This window comes from Mytilus galloprovincialis, chromosome 10 (assembly GCF_965363235.1).
Source record: "Mytilus galloprovincialis chromosome 10, xbMytGall1.hap1.1, whole genome shotgun sequence".
NCBI lineage: Eukaryota > Metazoa > Mollusca > Bivalvia > Mytilida > Mytilidae > Mytilus > Mytilus galloprovincialis.
Window position 1 is genome coordinate 61,175,123 of NC_134847.1, and position 16,355 is coordinate 61,191,477.

Consider the following 16,355-nt stretch of genomic DNA (forward strand, 5'->3'; position numbering starts at 1 on the left):
TATTTTTGGGATACCGCTTTTTTCTGGGAATTCCAGTATATTTCCATTGGGATTTACATCAGGATCCCGCTTTTTTTATGGGAATCCCGAAATTTTATCCCAGTATATTTCCACTTGGATTTACATCGGAATCCCGCTTTTTTTGCAGGAATCCCAAAATTTTATCCCAGTGGAATTAGGTGGGATCCAAATTGAAATCCCACAATATCCCAGTGGGATTCCAGTATATTTCCACCGGGATTTACATCCCAAAATTTTATCCCGGTGGAATTAGGTGGGATCCCAATTGGAATCCCATCAGAATTCCAGCCAGAATCCCAGTGGAATCCCAGATTTATTTTCTCTTGGATTGCTCTTTACTCATCGATGATCAGTTATCAATCCTATTTAATATTATCATAACACATCATGTTTCCTCACCTTATGTTTTATTCTTAATATAAAGCTTAAAAACACAAGTTAACATATTTATTCAATAAACCATCATCAACCAGGTCAAGGGCCATTACTGATGTATTGAAATGTCACATGAGATGAGACATTGCATCTTAAGAAAATCTCATTAATCCTATTGGAGATAAAAGGTATTATTCTGTAAAACATGTCAAATTCTGATAACCTTGAGAAATCAAGACTGCATACTGCTATCACTGTATAAAAAAAAATTAACTTGGATAATCTTCGTCAGAACTTAACAAATAAAAATATCAGTTTTCAAACCAAAAAACCTACACATATCAGTTTCTTGGAAGATACAGCACTGCATCTTCATTAAATATTTAACAATTATAAGGTTAAAACTCTCTATTATCATTTTGCATTTAAAATTGATTAGTTTTTCTTCGAATATATGTCTGCATGGCATTAGTGATAATTTCTTTTTTCTTTCAAAAACAGCAGATGGAAGTGTTTTTTTTATGATTTTAACCCAAAAAAAAATATCATTATTGATACAAGACAAGGCACTGGAAACTAGTATTAGTAGCTTTAGGTAATATATATCATTTATTCATGTTTTAGTTTATCTTTTGATAAACTCCCATACATAAATTAATTTGGGAACATGCTTAATACTTATAGACCTCTCAGCCACACATACCCAATAAAATGTTTGAATGCACATACACTTTAAATACAGTTCTTCCTTCATATTCAAATTTTACTTGGTTCTCTGTCAAAGTGGCACTTTCCAATAACAAATTAAAATCTTAATATCCTGCAGTTCTAAAGATGAATTTATCCTTAATAAGTCAAAAATAAAACAACATTAAAACCTATCCATCCAAAACATTCATATTAGTGTCTGTCCTATAAAAGTCTAAATATCGACAGCACAGAAATATGTTCCTTATTTTCCAAACTTGATCACGGGAAACAAATTCCACTTCCATGTTCATAAGATGTGTTTCTATAAACAGACATGATCCTTTAATTATTATTAATAATACCATAAGTACAAAAATACTCAAATATTGGGATAATAGTGAAATCAAGCAAATAATATAAACAAATGAAAATACAAATACAAATCCCAAATATAAATACATTAGTAGCAATAGTTACTGTACCTGTGTATATTCTAAGAAACTATTTCTGTGTCCTTATAGATAACTTTTCATTATTTCAAATATTTTCTCTCTATTTATTTGATTTTCTTTGTAGGTGTGGACATCAATTACAAGTAAAAGAAACCAAAATATAAAGACAGTTTAATTGAAAATCAGAAATCAGAAATAAAAAAAAAATACATAAAAGGCAAATAACAAACTATACTACAGGAAATGAGAATAGACACTTAAAGTACAGTCAATGTTCTTAAAAATATATATCTTTAAAGAGATATCTACTCCCACAACAAACCTCGAGTGGTATCAGACAAATATACATTGTTGTGCTCAGCATATCACGACTCATAATTCAAAGTATAGGGAAACAGGAAGGAATGGTCTGATAGATTTGAAAAGAGCTTAACAGTATAAGTCTTCACTGTCAAGCAGACAAGATAAAAAGTCATTCCCTTCAGTATAGGTAGTAATAGGGAAATGTGTGACAAAACATATTGATCAATACACATAGGGGGGGAGGGGGATTCCTTTTATGCTTCAGTGATTCCATATGTAATTAACCAAATTTTTCCCACAAAAGGTGGGAGGGGGCTGGTCTATATCTGCCTATATTTAAATTCAGCATACCAAAGTACAACCATATTATTGCCCAACAATTAAAGCTTGTTTAAGTCATATCCTCCATACCAAGGGACACCTGCAGTATGGCAAAACACAAATTATTCAGAAGTTAATTAGTGTTTTATTTCTTTCTTTACCATGTCCTCACAAATGGGAGGGTCTATCATAGGGAGGGAACAAAATATTTGGGTTTAGTATTGTGCAGTTATTAAACATAGTAAGTAGTCCTATTTTGTATCCCAACAGGTACAACTAGAATATTCATGTATTGTCCAGTATAGTGTTAGTGAAAAGTTGTGGTTCAAAGGATGTGACCAACAAAATTTTTTGAAGGACCAGAACACAATTTTTGTTTTTTGAAATAGTTATCAGTGAGGACCAGCAGATTTTCTTCAAGGACCACAAGGGAAAAATGATTTCATGAATTCTAAATGACTAAGACACCCAATAGATAATGATGATAATCAGTTTATTTTTCAATGGTTTTAAAAAATCTAAGCTTAAACTAAAAACAATCAGGGAAATATATTTTTAAGGATTTAACCCTAAGGTATTTTTTTTCAACACATTAAAATTTTGATCTTTTGATTTGATAATGTTTTACTGACAAGTAATAAATAACACTGTAATCCAAAATGCCATTATACATCCCTGATCTACAAGTTATAGTTACATTGTATGTATATAAAACCAATGGAAAATCCCACATATAATTACATGACCTTTAAACTTTACAATTTACAATTTAGCTTCAGTTTTTTTTTTATTATAAATTTGGCCTAATTTGCAAACTGGTCTTATTTTTAAGGATATTTGGTACCCAGGAAGTGAAGGTTAATTCTAATGCAGTATCACATCATGCTAAAAAAAAAATCAATATAAAATTGGAAAATATAAAACATAAAAAAAAATACAAAACCAGAGACACCTTATATTAATCTAAAATTTTTATTCATACATCAATTCAAATTTATAGTGAAGTTTTTAGTAATTAATGTGAATACGTAATGCGACTGGGTGAGTATCCGATAACTGAAACATACAATGCAGAACTGTATGCACTTTTTGAAAAATTGAAAAACTGCAATAATTTTAACTCGCTTTTTTACAATTCTTGAGAAATGGCAACATTAAATGCACACAATAATTTCTGAATTTACAGTAATTTCCTTACTACATTTATTTGCATAGGAAGTTAACTCAGATGATGACCAGAACCAATTCCAAAAGGAATAATAATTATATGATCAATCTGATAGATCCAAAGTGACATCCATACAAGATTTAATGTGATATTTCCCTAATAACTGATTCCTATAAGTAAGTTGATCTAACATTAAATGGTTCATAGTACTTATCTATGTAACTTATTTAGATCTAATCTGTTACATTCGGCTGATTTAAACAATAATGATTTTTGACAAGGCTTGACCAAGACCTGGGTCAGTGACTCTAGTCAGAACTCATTTAACAAATTATTGCAGGTTAAAAGTTGAAGTTTTCAAGTAAAGAGTCATTACTTAAAACAATGCTGGCAGTACTGTTACTTAAACAATTTTATAAGAATGATGAATTTAGAGATTGTTTAGACAAAGGGAAATAACTCATGATACTCTGCTGCCAAATAATACCATTCATAGCATATTTCTGTCTGATATCCATAATTCAATTAATTCAAAAACCAGTTTATATATTGATCAATAAGGTAACTAAAAGACACTGCAGAAATTTTTTTCTTCTGTAAATTAATAATAATGTTTGTTGCAATAATATTAAAAATATAAAATAGCAAACTCAGGACGAAAAAATTGAGAATGGAAATGGGGAATGTGTCAAAGAGTCTTAGTCACAACAACGCTGACCATAGAACAGACAACAGCAGAAGGTCACCAATAGGTCTTCAATGCAGTAAGAAACTCCCGCACCTGGAGGCGTCCTTCAGCTGGCCCCTAAACAAATATATATACTAGTTCAGTGATAATGGACGTCATACTAAACTCCAAATTATACACAAGAAACTAAAATTAAAAATCATACAAGACTTACAAAGGACAGAGGCTCCTGACTTGGTACAGGTGCAAAAATACAGCAGGGTTAAACATGTTTTTTGAGATCTCAACCCTCCCCCTATACCTCTAGCCAATATGAAAAAGTAAACGCAAAACAATACACGCAGTAAAATTCAGTTCAAGAGAAGTCAAAGTCAGAAGAGGCATTTTTAAATAAGACAAATTGGTGAACAAACAAAAATCTTGAATATTTAAAAGTGCAACTTTTTATAACTTTACATCACTTTGTGCAGAGGTTGAGATCTTATCTTAATTCAGGAGGGTATAAAGATTAATCTTTAAAAAAAATACAAGAAAATAATCCATTAATACAAATGGTCTATACCTAATGTCAAAATGAGAAATTCTTTACAAAAGGTCTGTAAAACAAAATCAACTCAGTGATCAATTGCTCAAAATCTATTTTTAAGTTTCTTCCACTTATTCACATCATTTTTTATTTTGAAGTACAAAGGTATATATTTATATGATATTTATAGGATTCATAAATTACTTTATGATTACTTTTGTTTGGAAAAACAATCATCATAAAAGTTTCATGGATGAAAAATGTTTGCCAAAAATTCTATCAAAAGGAAAATACAAAGCAATTCTTATAATGTAATGAAGCCTGTTTCAAGCACAAATTTTGTTCTCTGAGTACTCAGTAAAGTTTAACAATTAAAGAATGCCCACTGTATTGATTAGCAAAACTCTTACAAAATGTATGATATATATGGAAGTTATAAAAGGGGCCCAAGTTAACAATATGTGTAACATTAGTCAAGAGATAACACATTATCTGGCCTTGCTTTCAGAATTGTTTTAAGTAGGATTATCATTCTTACACACAGAATTTCCATTTGGTGTTTTTTGTACTTGAGTTACTATAAGTAAAGTTTATAACCAAAAGCCCCGAGTACAACACATTATTTTCTAGTGGTCTTTTCCATAAAGTCCAATAGTCAGTACCAGTACTAGTAATATTGCTTTGTTCAGCTAAGCCAACCCTCCTAGATAATTGATGGAAAATTTCTATAATAGATTATAAGCAGTTATATATATATAACTGCTTATAATCTATTATAGAAATTTACCATCAATTATCTAGGAGGGTATATATACTCCAAAGTATTACTGTTCATATATATATATATATTGAGTCAGTTATATTCGATCAATCAATTATAACCCATCAAGGATTGCAATTATTTACCAAAAAAAAAATAATCAGTATGAACTGTCATGGCGGACGGTCCATTGTGGTGATGGTAGAGGGAATGAATGCCTTTTATGTCAAGCATCAAATGTCCCTTTTACCTACCATTACTACATTAGCTTAAAAAATAAACTGAATTTTTCATTGTCATTCATCAATTTGATCATTTTCATTATTTTATCATTGAAGAAATTAATATATACTAGAACACACCCGCGAAATCGCGGGCATTCAGAGCGTAGTTTAAAGTATCAGTATGTAAAGTGTTGTTGGAAGAATTTTGTTAAATACAGAATGACTGGAGAATTTCAGCAAAAGTATCATAAGTCATAGGTTATTGGGGACAGGAAAATGTTTTTTTTTACCCTCCACCTTTATTTCCAAAGTTCCCAATTTTTGGTTTTCTATCAATTTCAATATGAACATACATTTAGTATGTTATGAACATTTATTTAAGTAAGGAGCCTGTAATTCAGTGGTTGTCGTTTGTTTATGTGTTACATATTTGTTTTTCGTTCATTTTTTGTACATAAATAAGGCCGCTAGTTTTCTCGTTTGCATTGTTTTACATTGTCATTTCGGGGCCTTTTGAAGCTGAGTATGCGGTATGGGCTTTGCTCTTTGTTGAAGGCCGTACGGTAACCTATAATTGTTAATTTCTGTGTCATTTTGGTCTCTTGTGGAGAGTTGTCTCAACATGGCAATCATACCACATCTTCTTTTTTTTTTGTAATCAATAAATTTTGTAAAAGATTTAATGACTGGAGAATTTCAGAAAAAGTATCAAAAGTTCACATGAATAATTTTAGCGCTTATCTGTATATTATGAACATTCATTACTATATAAATAAAGCGTATTTACTTTCAATTCTAAGTTTACTAATCGATCCATGGTGATCATTGATATAGTATACAGACCCTCTCTATTTAATAAACTCTGTGACTGCCGTGGATAGTAAACTTGAAAATGATAGCAGATAAAATTCTGAAAATACACTTATTCGTAGTATATTATGTATGTTCAAAGTATACAGAAAAACGCAAACCGGAAGTCTAATCTGACTTAAAATTTCGTACAATGACGGGACAATACCCGGATGCCTTTTTTCTCGTTTTTCTCCTAAAATAACTCAATCTGAATAATCATATGAATGGATGACAAATGCGACTATGCACTGTACCTATAGGACACAGAGGCGTGTTGATTAATTTATTGTGGAAAGAGGAGAAGCGACACCAAAAATGAGGTCTTCTCGTTTAATAGTATAGATATAACAAGCAATAATAAGAAATGTTATTTGGCACCGCATAATTTTCGCGTAATTATACAAAATTCTTTTGGTTATCAGTCAAACTGCAGGAAAACTGTGGCAACATAACCCAGGAATGACCTTGCAAGATCCCATCTGATGTAAAAAGGACAATTAGATTCTGACATGCTCTGATCATAATTGGGTCTTCAAATATAAAGCAAATTATCAAAATTTTGTGTTATCCATGTTCTATTTCTAAAACAGTAGTCAGATATATTTTAATTTTACTGCTGCAACTAACCTTTGTTATCATTCAATTCTGAACCAGATATTTTTAAACTGCCTACTTGCCTGATTACTTTTCAAGCATGTATTATAAATCTATTACATCATATTTTTTGAATAGACTGAAGTTTGACATGCTGTCATCTGAAAATTGTGGAATTGTGGAATGTTATCACAAAATGTTTATCAGTATTGAAATTTAGAGAATAATCCCCACTTATCTATAGGAAATTGCTCCTTCAACTTTTATTTATAAGTATGTATTTGTGTGCTCTTTAGGTAAATTCAATGGAACTGTAAAACACTATAACTGCAAAATAAGTAAAAAAAAATGTTATGCAGCATTCCTCTGCACACTTTAGTACTGATTGTAAAGGGGAAGGTTTTTTTAAAGAATAGCCCCCCCCCCCCTTTTTCCCCCTTTATACACACACACAAACAGTCAACACACACATAATTGGTTTGTATTTCCTTAGGTTTTCGTTTTCAACAGTTTAAGTCTGAACCATGTCAACTTCTTGCAATTTTATTCTTAATTCTGAACTAATTTTTATTACCTTAATTTCATAAACATAACTTTGTTCTAATTAAATGCTTCATCTGAACTGCATGTCAAAACAAAATTGGATGTGTCTGTTTTTCAGAGAAATCTGGCAACAAAAACAGAAAGATTTGTTAAACATATGGTTAGGAGTGTTGATACTAACCATGTACTAAATCTTTTTCTGTTGAATTTGAATATATCTGCAACTTGAAGTGTAAACAAGCAAAATAGAAATTACAGGTAAAATTATCTGTCAGTGGATTTCATTGTTAACCCGTTTTAATAGGATTTAAATTGAAAATTTTAAAAGACCAAATTTTTATTTTTAATGTATCAGTATGGTACAAAAAGGACCCTACTCGGTAATTAAAAAGTGTGTGTTAACTGTCACCAAAACATGTTTTTGATCAATTGTCATAAATTTGATGAAAGAAGTAAGCAGTTTCAACATTGAAATGTTAAACATTTTGTAATTGCATGTGATCATTTGTATTCCATTATTGTAAAATGTAAATTTGCAGGTGTGGATCCAGTCCTTTTTAAAACATGGGTTCACAACCCAGAATAAAAGAGGGTGGGTTCAAACTAAATGTTCTCATTCAAATGCATTGATTCTCAAAAAAGGGGGGGTCTATTCAGCAATATGATTGGAAGCAATTAAAATTCCCATTTCACTCATACTACACTAAAAGCAAATATTTTTAAACAAATCATGGATTGATTCAAACAAAGCTGGGAAATAAATAAAGTATTACAAAATGTACACAAGTCAACTTAAAAATAGCAGAGGCGGATTTAGGGGGGCCCAGGCACCCCCTTTTCTGGGAAAAATTTTGTTGCTTATATAGGAATCACTGAAGCATGACCAGACTGGCCCCCTTTTTGGCAGTCAGTGGGACCACACTTATGTTAATTTCTGGATCAGCCAATGAATAGCTTATCCCCTGAAACAGTGAAAATGACTCTTACTATGAAACTACATTTAATAAATCTTTATCATTTTGAGTAAAAAAAAGTTGAAAAAAAACCTTTATATTCCAGTACAACCCCAACGGCCATATACAGGAGATTCAGGAGAGTCAGACTGAACCTCAGTGGATGTTTATCAAGTAACGAATAAAGCATATTTTTATCAATAATGTGTGCAAAAATTAATAATACCAACACCGCCGACTGTAACATCATCGTAGATGTCTAAGGCCATTTTCCACTCTTTCACGTGCCCTTGTGGCGGATGAATTACTTCCCCTTTATAAAAATTTCCCGCGGTATTCTTATTTTGATGTTTAGGGGCATATCTGGTATTCTCAAAGTACGTTTACTGACCTGTTAGCTGTTATTTTCTTATTCCTTGTTAGATTTTATTTATGGATTTTTTTTAATTTTCTTTACTTTTGTTTATTTTTCAGTTGTTATTTTCCAGTTAGTTTTTTTTGTTGGATGATCCATTCTGGAATAGAATGATCAATCCAGAACACATTAGAACTTTCAATATTTAGTGGTAAAAAAAAATGGAATATGATCCATGTTATGTGCTAAGGTGATTCTGGACTTTCATACTACAATTTCCAGTAGCCTACCAGGATATTACTTAAACAATAGTTATATGTATTCGGATTTTTTTTTTTAAATTATTTATTATCATACATTTATAACTGATGCAATTTAAGTAAATACTGAGAAAAACAAAATACATGCTAAAGTAATGCCACTTTCAATGCTAGTTAATTTTTCAAACAAAATACGGTTAAATACATAAACATCTTATATTTATAATTTTAACATATGCTTATATTTTGTTTATTGTTTTTGATTAGTTTGATTTTACAGCATTAACAGAGATTAGAGAAACAGATCAGTTTGCATAAGTTAACAAGATTGTTTTCTGAATATTAATTCTTAGACCATATTGAAAATGTTTGTTCGGTTTTGCATCGGAAGACATATTTTAATAGCAATGAATTATTTTCTATAACGATAGACAATATTTATAATTCGAGAAGTTCCAAAAATATTTTGATTTTGGTTTAGTCGAATGTCCTTAAAATGAATAAATTGTAATAAAGTGCAATCCAGACTAACACAAGTACAAATCTGGATATCCGATCCAGGCAAATTTACTATTAGATATTGAAATTCTGACTAGAAGTCAATCAGGATAAATCAGAATTCCAACAAAAATGAAAAAGAAAGAGCTCGAGGCCACTGACTTCTTTAAACTGTATACTACATGTATAGTTATGTGCGGTTTTTTTTTTTTTTTTGCCTTATCACATTCGAAATCCATCTTGAAGAAACTCATTACAAGTTTTTCACCACACAAATTTGGTAGTTCTAATTTGTTGTTTCCCCCAGTAGAAGGCAGGTCTTCATTGATAATATTGCTTGTTTTTTCTACCTTTCTACATCACTTAGCTACAAGTACTAACAAGAAACGGTTCCGAATTATCATTTTGATCTTTTTTAATCGTACGAGTGTCCTTCAGTGCAGCATATTTTATATACCAATAGTTTGTCTCTTATTTCTCTTTTCACTGAGCAGATGCGTATAATTATATTGTTGGATATATATTAAACTGTTTGAAAAAAATGTTAGCCAAGAAAAATGTTACTTGCGTCAAGAAATATGGCCAATTAAACTACCTTCTTTGTTTGGAAGGTTAATTCATTTTGGCTAAAGGGTCGCCGTTTTGGTGTGTCGGGGAGGGGGACCGTCCAAGTACTGAGGAAGTCATCTCGGTGGTCGCAATGGAGACGAGAAATGCGATGTATTGTGTAGGGAACATGCCAAGTTCTATGAACATTTAATAATTCTTGCAAGAATACTGAAATGCAATCCGATGTCTTGTGTATGGAAAGTGTTCCGTTTTCTGAAAGTTGAAAAATCCTGGCAATTACTTTTTGAGAGTCCATATTTGTTCTGCTACAGAGGAAAAATTCTACCACTTTTTAACATGCCCTCATTATATCATGGCATTTCCGTCTGGTGTTATTGTCGATCAAGTTTAAGAGCCTCTCAATAAGATGTATTTCCTTAAGTTGATTTGTTCTCGTCCTGTATACGGATGTAATACTTTCTACTGGCCGTTTAGCAAAATACATGCAATCACTCAATTAATCAATCGTTCGACTTTGAACCAATATAGTCATGTGCATATACTAGCTATCCAAGGTTCGACGAAATTACAAATACTTTCATTTTTATTTTTATGGAAATGTAATTTGTTAGTCATAATTCTGACATGCGAAGAAGAAGAAAAACAATTTCAGTTTTGCCTGGCCTCTTCATAAAAGATTGACAGACTTGACAAGTAATTTTATATACACATCCTTTTGAAGTTTGATCTATATACATTTTTTTCAATATCAGGTAAACAGTTGTTTTCTTCATTTGTAAATTAAATAAAATGTTGACTTACCCGAAAACGTGCTTCTTCTGTCTTTGTGATACAATACGAAATTTGCGCCAAATAATTCGATTGACCAAAATATGTGTCAATTAATACACCTTTATAAGGCATACAGGTGAAAATTTAAATCTCAAATTTTCAAACATGTACTATTTAATGTCATTTCAAATTCGAAAATATAGTTATCCACTATTAGAAAGGACCCCATCGAAAAAAGTAGTTCATTTTCTTTTTGCTGCTGCTAAAGATATGAAGACAAAGAGATAATCGTTAACGTTACGAAGTAGGGATTATATAATTACTTTAACAGAAGTTAGCTATTGCGAAACTGTGCGCTATTAACACTTAATCATGACCCATTTGGTGAAATGATCCGGGTCAAAACAACTTCGACATATAACACTTACAGAAATACTTGGATAATTAACGCTTTCATCAACTGAGAAAACATTCGTGTAAGAAAAGCAACTCAACAAGCTTATGAATTGATTCGATGTTTGTAGTATATGTATTGTAAGGTATTATTCAAACAAAATTTCCAAGATCAAGAAAGCCTGATTTGGTTCTGAAACGATTTAAATGATACACTTGTAGAGCAAAGGTTTTAATTTCAAACTATGTAAATATACTTGAACTGATACTTTAACTTGGGTTCAAATTCACTGAAGCAAATTTGACCGGAGACTGTTGTGGAGGTGGTTTTAATTTGTTTTATATAAATAAGAAGGTGTAGGCTAGCCACAATGGTATGATTGCCAATGAGATAGGCAACTGTCCAAAATAAAAATAAAATGACATAGAAATTAATGACTATATATATAGGACACCGTTTGGCCTTCGACAATGAGTAAAAACTATACCGTATAGTCGAAATGACAAATGTTAAAACATTCTAACGACCAAATTGTACGTACATATTAATGAACGAAAAACAAATATCTTTACAACACATCAATAAGCTACATCCACTGAATTACAGGCTCCTGACTTGGAACAGGCACATAAATGATGAGGCATATATTTAATGAATGTCTATGGATAAAGTGCCATGTTATAAAATGATCTACACATAATAAATCACACCCTATAGACGACTATCACTGCCGTGGCATCATATAGCGTAGGACCTGTGTTACCGATCATATTGTTTTTGTAATCGTAGACTGCAGAATTTTGTCTGCGTAACGTATTGTATCCGGAGTACAGATAGCAGCTTATAAGGTGTGATTAAAATATCAAGCCGATCATCACACCATTATGACTGATGTGCATTATTATCACTTGGTCAATCACAGTTATGTATATGTTGTGTACAAAATGTAAGTTTGTACAAATTACAATTTGTACAGGTTTTTTTGTACAAGTTATAAGTTTTTTGACACCTAGCTATACCTTCTTGCAACAGGTGATACAGGTTTAACTTATAAAATGTACTAGTGTAATGTTTTAAATTAAAAATATATACGTCAACCTAACATTTAGTGCTATTCTCCTTGCCTTCAAACTGGAAATGAGGATACCTGAATGGTTTAAATTCTAATTTTATTTTTTTCCTTATACCATATTTATATCTATACAAAATCTTTGTGAGGTCTTATAATGTTTTTGTATCAATGCTCAGTATTAGACTGTATTATGAAGTTGCGAAGTATATGAAATATGCGGAGCAAAAGACTGTGTGCTTGCATCATCCATTTTTGTTCAGCATGTCATAAAACACTGACAGCTTTTACAAAAATTCGGTACAAATTATAATTTGTACAATATTACAACTTGTACACAACATATATAGGATTTAATTTTCATCATAAATCTTTTTTTATTATTATTATTTTCTGTTCCATATTGTCCAAATATGGTCTAACTGACCCAGTGGCGGATCCAGAGGGTGGCGTAGAGGGCGTACGCCCCCCCTTTTTGCTTGGACTTTTTTTTTTTTTGTAATTTGTAAAAATGATTAATCAGACTAAGACTTCGTGAAATTTGCCATTTCCCGTGTATTTTGTTTTTATGCGACAATTCTTAACTTATAACGATATTTTTCGCTCGTAGCTACTGTAATATACTATCGGTTATGTCAAAGTCATGTGATTCAAAACGGCGGAGTTAACCAGTGCGTCGAAAAAAAGTCATTCAGTCTTTTTGAAATTCAGATTACAGTAACACTTGCTTATGCTGAGGTTGACAAGTATGACACCTTCAAAGCGACAAAGGATTGAGCAAGAACGTACTGATTTCTATTTCATAATTCCACCAAACAGAAAGTAATATTCTATTACACTCTCGTGAAAGTTCCACAGCAATATTATCTATCTACGAAAACATGTTTAAGCCCAAACGCCCAGCCTATTGATAACATAGCTGAATAATGATCCTCAGTCAGTAAGCTCTAGATATATTTAAAGTCTAAGGTACGGACTATTTGATTTGAGCGGGGAGTCTGAGAAGTTTGAGAAAAAAAAATCTTACTAAGATTTTTGTCTTAATCAAAAATTCTGGTCGTATATATCTGGATTGTAAACAATAGGTTTGTCCACTCATTTGCTATTAGAAATAAAAAATTCAAACATAATTATTTAGCATAAAGTGAACATGATGAATAATAAACGGGTGTTATTTTTTGGTGCCGGGGTTTGCATGTAAATCCCATATCTGACTGGAATATTTGTTTCGCCGAACTGATGTATTGAATACTTTTTCAAGGCCCGGCTGCAACTTGCCTGCTGGGTGTGACCATTATGTCTCCATTTGTCGACCGTCATTCATAACTTCGTTGTCCTTTCAGACTCATTCGTAGACTTTGGTTAATTTGGAACCCTCACTTCCCTTGTTGGCTGAAACATTTCAACCAAACATTTGGACAAAAATGGTTTGTTTGTTTTTAACTCGTGTTTGTCGTATTGTAAATTTCATCGACAATTTACTTCGCCCCCCCTTTCCAAAATCAGGGATCCGCCCCTGTGACCGTACTTTGATCAATAATGGTTTACTTTTATAAAGTGTGACTTGGATGGAGAGTTTTCTCATTGCACTCATACCACATCTTTTTAAGTATATATCATGGTTCCGCAAAAGCATATTTTATGATTATTGTAAGTACGTAATTTTAATTCCTTGGAAAACTAAAATCGCCAGGTTGGTCAAAGATTTAAATCTGACGATTCGGGAAAGGGATCACGATATGAATAAGACTGGAAGATCGTTAGAAAATGTAGTTCACACGGACATATACGATGTAAGCTATGGAGCAACAGACCATCCACCATAATATTTGATCGTGAATATAAAAAAAAAAATTATTTACTTTTTACTTTTAGAAGGTGTTGTTTGAATTCAATTAGAAGGTATAAAATATTTGGCCGGTAGGGATGAACAATTAGTACCCATTGGAATACCGACTTTGAAATATCGATCTATCAAAGTCGTCAAGTATGTTATCAATAGTGTCTAACATTTTGAAAATATAATTTAATTTTAAAGCCAGCACGGTTCTTAAAGAATCCGATTTCCATGACCTATACCAAGAATTGTGTGCCTATTGGATACACTGTTTGACAAGAAAATGTAGTTTTTCAATTAACATATAAAAGTATTAAAGGTGTGTGGTATGAAACAATTCAAAGTTCTATATCAGTATGTTTTATGATTGTGATTAAATTTGGGAGTGGATCCTACTAATTTTGTCCGAATCCGTCAATATTGGCACCGTTGGTCTAAGCTATATCCATTGCAATGATTAGAAAGCCACCTTTTACTGTAGAATGAAGGGTTGTACGAATCATAGAAAGACGTTCAGCGGAACGATATAAAACTAAGGAATTGTGGTATGGTTGCCAATACACATTATTGCTATTTGATCGTAAAACCTGTACCTTAGAAAAGAGGGACGAAAAATACAAGAGGGAGAGTCAAACTCATAGATAGAAAATAAACTGACAACGCCATGGCTAAAAATAAAAAGACGACAAACAGACAAATGATAGTACAGAAGACACAAAATAGAAAACTAAAGACTAAGCAACACGAACCCCACCAAAAACTAAGGGTGATCCCGGGTGCTCCGGAAGGGTAAGCAGATCCTGCTCCACATGTGGCACCCGTCGTGTTGCTTATGTTATTACAAATCCGGTTAATAGTCTAATTCGGTAGGTCACATTCGTGAAAAGGGCAAGGGTATTGTAGTTACGACATAAGGAACATATCCGATATCATCTGTGAAACGGTTATTCTATAACGGTCAAGAAAGGTTCTAGTAAAATGTTGAGAGAACGTCCGACTCCTCAGAGGAAAACGATTGTTGTATGGTGCCAATAGTTGAAAGTGGTGCAAATTCTCACATCAAGTGTCGCAGATTCCTAAGTGGCCATACAATTTTTGAGACAACTATCCATTGCTACTTTGCCAGAATTGCACAGAAAATACCCCAGGAAAAAGCTCTTGGTTGCTAACTGGTGTACAAGAGGTCTATTCCAGGTAATAATTAAGGAAGTTGAATTGTCATGGTTTAAAAGAGAATTTAAAAAATGATCCAATGTGTTTATAAGATCTTTAATAATATGTTTCCTTACAAAGTAAACCAGTTAACATTTTTTTCTATAACTTGGTGTAATTCATTGCATTGTGAAGAAAAAAACTCCGAACAGCTCAACAAAGTTACTAGCTACAATTAATTATACCGTGACTTTCATAAATCACCTTATTAGATATTGCTTCAATTGCTTTTTCGCTGAAAGAAAAGGCATCTTACTATACTTATGTCAATCACGTAAAAAAAAGTGGTAACCGATTCCGATTTAATCATAAAAAAAGACAAAAGCTAATAATACATTTTATTTTATATTTTAAGAAAAAGAATGCCCTACAATAATGCAATGTGCAACCTTGTAGATGTGCACGAGAAACAAGATCATGTTAAAACTATTTTAGCAAACTTTGATTCAATCTGATTGGATTCTAAAGCGCTGGGTACCAGTTCAATCAGTTATGACTTGCTGCTATCATATTTAAATCTACAATCTATAATTACAATGTAGTATGCATACAATAAGGATAGAATTTACGGAGAATATTCTGGATATAGGAGATAAATAGTTTTTCTTAGAATCCAAGGAAGCTGAGGAATTTCTTTCCACCTTTTAACAAGCCTGAACCTAGTTTCTTGAAACCTCCAATGATATCAGACAGAGCTCCATCGTTTTCATTTTCTACATTGTCCCTTTCTTTTTGTCTAAGTTTGTCCGTTTTCATTCTTGATTTATACTCATCATCCTTTCGTTTAAGTTCTCTCTCCATTTCGCGATCCTTTGCTTCTAACTCTTTTTGTAATCTACGATTCGACTCGTCTAGCTCTCTTTGTAGTTGCTCTCTTTCTCTCGCAGCACTCCTTATTTCCGACGATTTCAGCTGTTGT

The 16,355-nt window shown here is 32.1% G+C and overlaps 1 protein-coding gene across 1 annotated transcript in view; it reads right to left on the bottom strand.

The window, feature by feature from the left end:
- The window catches only part of LOC143048037 (arrestin domain-containing protein 17-like), an 80,283-nt gene extending 71,565 nt beyond the window's left edge, over positions 1 to 8,718 (bottom strand). Inside the window, exon 1 of the mRNA XM_076221468.1 lies at positions 8,701 to 8,718. The gene's annotated coding sequence lies outside the window, so the exon portion shown is untranslated. The remainder of the gene's footprint in view (positions 1 to 8,700) is intronic.
- Between the last annotated feature and the right edge of the window lie 7,637 nt (positions 8,719 to 16,355).